Source organism: Gossypium arboreum, chromosome 5, assembly GCF_025698485.1.
Source record: "Gossypium arboreum isolate Shixiya-1 chromosome 5, ASM2569848v2, whole genome shotgun sequence".
NCBI classification, from domain to species: domain Eukaryota; kingdom Viridiplantae; phylum Streptophyta; class Magnoliopsida; order Malvales; family Malvaceae; genus Gossypium; species Gossypium arboreum.
In genome coordinates this window covers 77,921,211-77,931,668 of record NC_069074.1, presented here as the reverse complement: position 1 = coordinate 77,931,668, position 10,458 = coordinate 77,921,211, and the positions used below count along the sequence as shown (strand labels likewise).

The window sequence follows — 10,458 nt, the reverse complement described above, 5'->3', positions numbered from 1 at the left end:
AACTGTACTGAGATCTATTGAGGCTATTTGAATATAGTTGTGTGTCAAATAACTTATGTTTAAGGCTTAAAGCCGAATAGACATTAGAAGATAAGTTTGGAAAGTAAAACGGACATATATTCTCATGTATGTTATTGAACCAAAGGTTATATGAATGGTGCCTATGTTACGTTATTATTTGAATGGAATGAATGAACTATAATTGTGAGATGTTATGTGAATTGAATTCTCTTGCAAATAAGTATGCATGACACTCAGTGATGTAGTATATCCGGACTTAAGGTCCGCAGGCTATATGCTGGAATTATATCCGGACTTAAGGTCCGCAGCTATGTCTTTGGAATTATAACGGACTTAAGGTCCATGAGCTACGTCTTTGGAAATATGTCGGGCTAAAGTCCCATAGGCTTCGAGCTGGTATTATATCGGGTTTAAATTCCAGCAGGCTTGTGCTGGTAATTAGTTTCAAGTTCTAAGACACAGCGGGCTTAATGCCGAAGAAATTAAATAAGATTACGATACTGAATGTTCGCAGTAAACCATTGTTGAGTAAGTACTATACATTTAAGATGTTCAGGTATGTAGTACTTACACATCGGTGAATTGATTTCGAAGTGAATCATTAGCATCAAAGAAGAATATATATATATATATATATAAATGTGATTGATGGTTATATTTGTGAATATGAGAATGATTTAATCGGTCATGGTATATTTGTATATGAATTATATGTTAAAATTACTTTATGACACATGTACATCCAGTCAATGATTTTGTGAATTATTAGTATTAAAGAATGATACTTAAGTGTGAATGATTGTTATATCTACGAGTAAAACAATGACCTATTCGGTCAAATGTTGTTAATATATGAGATTATTTGATTTAAATGCAAAAGAAAAATATGTGCTGAGAATCTATGTTTATGTTTATGTTTATGTATATTCGGCCAAGAAGCAAATTTGAATTGAGATTAGGTTTGTTTAAATAAATGTTTCGATGTTCGATAAGTCTTAATTGTTTGCGATGCTTAAAACTTACTAAGCTTTGAAAGCTTACTCTGTTCTTTATTTCTTTGTTTTATAGATTGTTGATCTTGGCCACCGACTCGGGGATCGTCAGCAGTTCATCACACTATCGATCTTTTTGGTACAATTATATTTTGGACTCGATATGGCATGTATAGGTTAGGCTGATGATAACGATGTTTGGAAATTGTAAATATTTTGGCCATATGAAAATGGCTTATAACTTAAATATCAGTATGTATTTTAGCTCGATCTTTGTTTATGTTTATTGACAATGTGAATGAGATAATTAAATGTTTTGTTTGGTAATACCTCTTAGCCTTAACTGGGCGATCAGATTCGGGCTAGAGGTGTTACAGGTTCACATACATCATACAACATAGGTTTGCATAACAAAGTAACATATGACTTCGCATAAAAATGTAAAGCATGAGTTTGCACAAAAACACGAGTTCACATACACATGGGCTTTACTACAAAAGAGTTCATTCATGCAGGGTTCTCATATTTATATAGGGTTTGCTAAATAATAGGGTTATTACAACTAAAGGTTCATAGGCATAATAAGGTCGCAAACATACAAGGGTCGCAATAGAACTGGCTCAAATGAGGGTGAAAGGCATACTTTGGCAAAATTAAAAAAATAAAATGTGGCACGTATGTAATGTGAAATAAGGAAACATCAAACTTTATTTATATCAAAGATAAGAAATTAACAACATAGGTTTAATTCAAGATTTCTCAAAATAAAATAAATCAAACTTTAAAAAAATTGTTCCAATAATAGTAGTAACTATAATAAGACTAAGCCCACACAATTAATCCCATCACCTTTCTCTCGGGTTCGCTAGTATCTGTTTACGAATTAACCTTGCCCAAGTAATCTACCTCGCCATTGCCATCCACAACCTACTTACCGGTGAAGTAAGAGTGGAGTGGGTGAGTTCATTGAAAACTCAGTGAATATTCAAAAACCATTAGAGTATCCTTAAAATACGAAGTTTAAAATAGAAACAAACTTAGTCTGGAAAGCGTTTCACGTTCTAGGTTCACAGTGAACATGCTAGACCCACTTCGCAGATCCTGCTTGTAAAAAAAACATATAAGTTTGTAAAACAATTTGAAGTGTGCTCGTTGAAAATCATACTTAAAAATTTGGCTTGTTCTTGTTCATATAGCATGAAACATGCTCTTATATATATCAAAATAGTTGAAGAACATGAAACATGTTCTTAACACTTGTCTTAACATACTATTGGATAAGCGGATCTCCTTATAATGCCTCAGAATGGCTCAAAGATTTCTTACATGTCCCATAAGTGTAGCCTAACCTAAACACTCTCCTGTACGCCAACATGTCCCATTGAGTGGAGCCTAGCTCGACATTTCCTATCTCTCCACATGTTCCAGGGCCTCAACGCCCAAATCACAGAACTTGTAGGTGAGTACTAACAATCCTTTCGTATACCAATATATCCAACATAAAGCTCAAAAAGGAGCTTGCACAGAATACTTATCACATAGAGCTCACATAGGGAGCTTGCTTGAAAACACTTGTTCTCATAGTGCTCACACAAAAGCTCGTAAAAATATAGTTTATAAAACCTACTCTAAAAACATATCTTTAAAACATAGGCTAAGGTAGTAGCACGTATAAAACATAACTTGAAAACATGACTTGAAAACATAACTTGAAAATAGGGTTTATAAAAAAGCTTACTCTTGGAACTTAGTTTAAAACCTTAAGTTTTTGGAAGCATAACAGTACACATACTGAAAAACATAATAGTTAACACACATTTGACTATTACTGGACACTCACCGAAAATATGAGAATTTTAAACAAGTTTTTTTTTTTGCCTTTATCCTTACTGGTAGATGGTCTGGCTAGTTCGTAACATATATAAACAAACAAAAATTACTAAACAAATAGAACATACACTAACACATAAGTGAACGTAGATTTTTGGACAACCAAATCTAGTAGGACAGAAACTTACCTTGGTTTTTACGAACTTGATTCTGAATAAAGATTTGACAACGGAATAATTGATGAGAAAATTTTTATGGAAAAAAGGCTTATTTATATGCACTAAGTGTCTTAGTGTTTTTAGAATACCCTACCAGACTTAGGAACCCTAGTCAGTTTAGAAGAAGGTTATGTGCATGAAAAGTATCCTAGATACAAATTATCTTAATTTCTTAATTTAAGTCTGACTCGACTTTGACTGGCAAACCACAGCTCATCAAACCAACTGGCAAACCCAACTTGCAATGCATCTAGTGAACCCCCTTACTGCATCTTATGGTGTACACTACTTCACTGTCTCTTTAGCATACTTACTGATATTGTTTTTGCAAACCCCCAGTTCATCGATACATTGGAGAACCCTCACTTGCAAGGCCAAAACTTTCAGCCCTATCTCGGGATGTTACAAGTTTTCCCCACTTAAGGCATTTTGACTTCGAAATGTTCTCTTTCAACCAGTTAAGGATGTTATTACTTCATTACATCTTCTATTTCCCTAGTAGCTTCACTGGTTTTTATGGTTTCACCACAACACTTTGACTAAAGGAATCTTCTTGTTTTGCAAGACTTTCACCTCGCAAGCCACAACCTTCACTGGTTCCTCCTCATAAGTTAAATCAGGTCATACTTCAATACCATATGCTGATACTACATGAGATAGGTCTGCATAGTAGTTCCTCACCATGGATACATGAAACACATCGTGAATTCGATCAAGTTCAAAAGGTAACTTGAGTCGATATGCTATACGACCGATTCTTTCCACTATTTCACAAGGACCAATGAATCTTAGGCTTAACTTTCCTTTATGGCCAAACCTTAGGACTTTTTTCTATGGCGATACCTTAAGAAACACATACTCGCCTACTTGGTACTCAATACCTTGCCATTTTAAATCAGCATAGGACTTTTTTCTATTTGAGGCAGCTTTTGACCTTTCGCATATCATCTTCACCTTGTCTTCAGTCTTGCGAACCAACTCAAGTCCAACAATTCACTTTTTATCCAATTTAGCCCAACATAAAGATGTTTGGCACCTCTTTCCATGCAATGTTTCAAAGGGTACCATCTAAATGCTTGCTTGGTAACTATTATTATATATAAACTCTGCCAAAGGTAAATAACGTTCCCAACTTCTTGTGAACTCCAAGACACAACTTTGCAGCATATCTTCCAACACTTGTATTACTCTCTTGGACTGGCCATCTGTTTGAGGGAGATAAGCAGTATTCAAATTAAGCTTCGAACCCAAAGCTTCTTTAAAACTCTTCTAATATCTCAAAGTGAATAAAGAATCTCAATTAGAAGTAATGGAAACTAGAATGCCGTCAAGTCTCTCTATATCAACAATGTAAATTTTTACGAGCCTTTGTAATATGTATCTTGTGTGAACAATTTAGAAATGTGCACTCTTGTTAAGGCGATCCATAATCACCCAAACAACATCTTTCTTTGTCAGAGTTAGGGGCAGGCCTGACACAAAACCCATGGTGATTCTTTCCCACTTCCACTTTGGAATTCTGAGTGGCTGAAATAATCTTAAAGGATACTGATGTTTTGCTTTCACTTTCTGACAAGTTAGGCACTTCGCCACAAAATCTGTAACAACTCATTCCAATCTCTGCCACCAATATAGTTCGTGGAGGTCACAATACGTCTTGTTACTTCTTGGGTGCATTATATAAGGACTACTCACTAAGAATAACTTATTGCAACTCCTTGTCATTTGGCATGCAAAGTCTTCCCCGAAAGTAGAGTATCCCTTCTTCATTTAGTGCGAATTTCTGTCGCACTCATTGTTCCTCTTGGCAAACCCTTTTTGCCAACTCTTCATTTGAGGCTTTCTTTTTTTTAATTTGTTGTGACAATTTTAGTCTCACTTGCTATTTCGCGAGCAATCCCTAATCACTTGTTACACTTAGCTGGGTGAACAGAGCTCAGCTTACTTATAGGCTTTCTATTTAGTGTATCAGCTACCACATTAGCCTTACCAAGGTGATACTCTATCACATAGTCGTAATCCTTCAACAGTGGTATCCATCTTCTTTGCCTTAGGTTCAACTCCTTTTGCATGAGTAAGTACTTGAGACTCTTGTGGTTCGTATAGATGGTACACTTCTTACCATACAAGTAGCGTTGCCAAGTTTTAAGTGTGAACACCACTGCTACTAGCTCCAAATCATGGGTTGGTGATAAACAGTAATTTATACATATTTTTCCCCCATGTTTAATGCATTTTATGGATGATTTCCTATTAGAATTGGTGAATTCGATGCTCCCAATGCTTTAATTTCATGTTTTATACTTAGGAGAACATAGGAGAGCGAAAGGAACGAGAAACGGGCCAAAAATGGAGAAAATGGGCCAAAGTATGAAATCAACACAGCCTGGACTTCCTCATACAGGCAGCCCACACGGCCGTGTCAATCTGGCAGAATCAAAGCATGACTCACACGGGTAGAACACATGCCCGTGCCATTCTAACAAGCTCGAACACGGCCTGAAGTAATTACACACGGGCGTGTCCTTGTCGAGCCTAAGTTGAGTCCAATTCAGAAAATGCCACTTTTGAGGGTTCTTAGGCATTCCAAAGCCTATAAATACACCATAAAGGAGGAGAATAAGAGGACACACAGAATAGGGAGTAAGGAATTACTCCAAGGAAGCCGATTGATTCATCTCAGAAGCTGGATTCATCATCAAGACTAAAGATCTCTCCTCAATTCGCCTTTAGGAGTTTTGGGTTTTCTTTATGTTTTGTATTTTTTATTATTCTGAGATGTTTTCTTATTTAGTTATGAACTAAAACCCTTAAATTCCTAAGGGGAATGAAACCTAAGATGAATCTTGGTATTATTTTCTGAATTGTATGATAAATATTTAACTTGTTCTTATTTATGTGTTCTTAATTCTTGTTTTGATATCCCAGGATACTGATTCAAGATTAGCTCTTATTCAGAGGAGGAATAGACCTTGTCTAGGAGTACATTTGTCATAATTAAGCGGAGTTGATTGCGCGCCTAGACATAGGGTGACAAGATTTTGCCGGATTAGGGTGAAACCTAATAAGGGGATCCATAGATTGAGTTAATGCAACCCTAGGGTGTTAATTAGAGAAAGGTCTCAATTATTCAATCTAGGAATTAGACATTATTAGTCTTGAATAGGGATAATAACATAACTTAGGGATCTCTACGGAACAAGTTAAATGAATAAATCGTCCAATTCAGAGCCGTAATAACAAGTATAGTCTAGGTTGATTTTTCCTTAGGTATTGTCTTAATTCAATCGATTTTCCCAAAAGCAATTCCTCAATTCTATTCTCTGTGAGTTCTTAGTTTAGATAATTAGGTAGTTAAAACAAAAACCCATTATTCTTAGGCTAGATAATAAAAAGATAGTCATTATTAGTACTTTTAGTTCCTTTGGGTTCGACAATCCGATCTTTGCTAAAACTGTACTACTGTTCGATAGGTACACTTGCCTATATCGCGATAATAGTTAGTTTCAAGATGGATTAATTATAAATATTTAGAACCTATCACGAAATCACGCGATCCAGTTTTTGACGCCGTTGCCGGGGAACTAAGATATTAGGAACGCTCAAATTTTATTACTTTAGCTATTTATCTTTCTTGCAATCTAATATTATTTTTAATTTTATTCTAATTTACTAATTTTCTCTTTCTTTGTTCTGGCAGGTTTTATCGTTTATGACTAGAAGAAACCCGTCAGGGCCACTACTTTTTGATGAAGAAATCGATCGCATAGTTTGCAGAAACCAAAGAGAAATAAGGTGAAGCTTAAGATACACAGAGAACGAGAAAGAGGATGATACTCAACCCCCAACTGAAGAGATGGCTGAAAACTAAGGTAATCAGCTACCTCCTGCAATTGCAATTAATCAAAATCCTGCTACACGTACTACGTATGAGTATGCTAAACCTTCTTTAACAGGAACTGGGTCGAGCATAGTTAGACCTATTGTAGTTGAAAATACTTTTGAACTGAAACCTAACACTATTCAAATGATACAACAATTTGCTCAGTTTTATGGTTTGCAGGATGAAGATCCCAACGCTTACTTAGAAAACTTTTTGGAACTATGCGATACATTTAAAATTAATTGTTTTTCTGACGATGCCATTCATCTTCGATTATTCCCTTTTTCATTGAGAAACAAGGCTAAACAGTGGTTGAACTCGTTACCACGAGGGTCAATTACTACTTGGGAACAAATGACCGAAAATATTTTACAAAAATATTTTTTGCCGACTAAAACGACTAAATTACGTAACGATTTCTCTTCTTTTGTGCAGATGGATTTAGAAACACTCTACGATGCATGGGAGAGATACAAGGACCTTTTGAGAAGGTGCCCTCACCATGGGTTACCGCTTTGGCTTCAGGTTCAAATGTTCCATAATGGTCCAAATCCTTCGACTCGGTAAATGGTTGACGTAGCTGCTGGCGGAACCATCAATAATAAAACACCTGAAGATGCTTATGGGTTCATAGAGGAGATGTCACTGAATAACTATCAGTGGCAAGTCATGAGGACTAAGCCAACGAAAACTACCGGTGTTTATAACGTCGATTCGGTTACTATGCTCTCTAATTAGGTAGAACTCTTGAATAAGAAAATTGATGGTTTTCTTAGTTCTTTACAGGTTCATCCAGTAATGAGGTGCGAGACGAATGGAGGAGGAGCATGCAAAGAGTATCAACCTTTCAACCCTAGCATCAAGGAGGAACAAGTCCAATATATAGGTAACAATAACTCTAGATCCCAAAATAACCCATATAGTAACACTAACAATGCAGGTTGGAGGAACCACCCAAATTTCTCATGGAGAGGCCAAGGCAATTAGCAACCACTTTCGGGCTACCAACAGCCACCCTATCAACAAGAAAAGAAACCAAACCTTGGAGAGATACTCACAAAGTTTATCTCGGTATCAGAAACCTATTTTCAGAACACCGAAACGACACTTAAAAATCAACAAGCGTCAATCCAAGGGCTTGAAACTCAGATAGGCTAACTTTCCAAACTAATCTCTGAACGACCACAAGGTAGCTTGCCAAGTAATACTGAACCCAACCCAAGGGAACAACTCAACATGATTAATGTTCAAGATGAAGAAGGATTCGTTGAGCCTGAGCCAGAACCGAGGCAAGAAACTGTGGTAAGCAGAGGTCAAGGTGAGGTAGGTCATAATAAAAACAAACCAGTGACTGTCGAATATAAACCTCGTGTGTCATACCCCAACATGACAAGGAAAGATCGCTCAGATGAACAATTTGGTAAATTCCTTAAACTATTAAAAAAATTACATATTAACTTACCGTTTATTGAAGCTCTATCGCAGATGCCAAACGCAATGAAATTTTTAAAGGAGCTTTTAGCAAATAAACAGAAGTTGGACGAGGTGTCGCATGTGGAGCTGAACGCAGTTTGCTCAGCTATTCTCCAAAATAAACTACCCAACAAATTAAAAGATCCAGGGAGTTTTACGATTCCTTGCTTAGTTGGTAGTTTAGGAGTTAATAATGCATTAGCTGATTTAGGGGCTAGTATCAATGTCATGCCTTACAAAATGTTTAAGCAACTAGGGCTTGGGTAACCCAAACAGATTAGGTTGAGCATTCAATTGGCGGATAAAACTATAAGATTTCCTAGGGGTATTATTGAAGATGTGCTAGTCAAGATCGATAAATTTATATTTCCCGTGGACTTTATTGTTCTAGATATAGAGGAGGATAAGAACACCCCTTTGATTTTAGGGAGACCCTTTTTAGCAATTGCTAAAACAATTATTGATGTTGGCACAGGTGAACTCACACTCCGGGTGGGAGACGAAACAATCATCCTTCAAGCTCGCAATTCTGGCAACACATTAGAAATTGAAAGTGATCGTTTAACCCATTCTACTAAAACTAACAATATGGTGCAACCTCCTTTCCAGGAAATGAGTCTGAAGGAAGCACATGAGTCATTCTCAAGCAATAGTAGCGGACCTACTCATGAAGAACGAAGACTGCAAATAGAGGAGCCAGATGAATGGCGAACACATAAACCAAGAACACACGATAAACCAAAACTGTGCCAGAACGAGCTCGATACCTTTCCAAATCAACTTAAGGTTGGTGATAAAGTCTTATTAGATGCCGCAGATCCTCACATTGTCACTGCCAGACCGGATGAAGAAAACTCTCTTACGGTACTTAGTATTTTTCCATTCGATACAGTTGAGATAAGTCACCCCAAGTTCGGCACTTTTAAGGTAAACAACACCCGTTTAAAACCTTATTTTGATGAGATTGATAGCAGGAATGAGGAGTATAAACTCCTCAAACCACCATGACCATTCAATAGAGAGGTAAGTCGAGCTTAGGCTATAAATAAGTGCTTCTTAAGAGGCAACCCAAGCACTAACAATATTAATTTCTTTAAATTTTAGTATTTAACACCTAACTTACTAATAGAAATCTTGAATACAGGTTTTTCCACAAAGACACGGCCAAGAACACAGGCGTGCTTAGGGCCGTGTGAAAACAGGGTAAAAGATTTCCCCAACACGGGATACAATAAAATGCCACGGCCATGCTACAATAAAATGCCATGGCCGTGCGACATGGCCATGCTCGAACCTGCCAAAACAACACGGGCATGCGACATGCCCGTGTGGAAGAATCGTGGGTGAACCTGTTAAAATAGCACGGGCGTGCGAAACGCCCGTGTCTAGTACCCGTGGTCAAACCTGTTAAATTAATACGGGCGTGGACCTTGCATACACGATTGTGGAAGAAGTGAACGAAGCTAGACACGGTTGTAACGCCCCAATTTTCGGGTTTTCTGTGTTTCTGTGATTTTTAAAATTTGTGTGTGTTCTGGTTGGTTATATATATTTTAGTAGGTTAGTAGGCCTTTGGAAGGCCCAAACTTAAGTTAAATCTGTGGTAGTCTTCGAAATTTTAATTTTATGAACAGGTGATGCAATTGGCGTTTGGGCTTTTAAGAGTAAAGGGGTAAAAGATGACACAAAAAGGAGTGTGGTGTAGTGGCAAGGTGGTGCCACTTAGGGGACAAGGAAGTGACGGCAAAGAGGAAGCAAGGGGTCCAAGGTTCAAGTCTTGGCTCTTGCAATATATTTTGGTTTTACTTTTCAATAATTCTGGAAACAAGTAGGTGCCTTTAAAGTTTAATGTGTTGGATTTATAACACAAATGAGTTGATGGCCTAGTGGTGATGGCGTGAGTTGGCATGTGAGAGGACTTTGGTTCGAATCCCTTGGCACGCAAAGGTTGATTATTTTTCTATGTTGGGACGGAAAGAGTTGGTGTTGGTTTTAAACTCTGGTGATGGAGGGATCCCACATCGGGAAGCTAACATAAGAG

General features: G+C 37.2%; 1 non-coding gene across 1 annotated transcript; it reads right to left on the bottom strand.

The window, feature by feature from the left end:
* Positions 1-7,346: 7,346 nt before the first annotated feature.
* On the bottom strand, positions 7,347-7,453 carry LOC128293522 (small nucleolar RNA R71). Its single transcript, XR_008283703.1, has one exon. It is a non-coding gene; the product is annotated as a small nucleolar RNA R71 (small nucleolar RNA).
* Between the last annotated feature and the right edge of the window lie 3,005 nt (positions 7,454-10,458).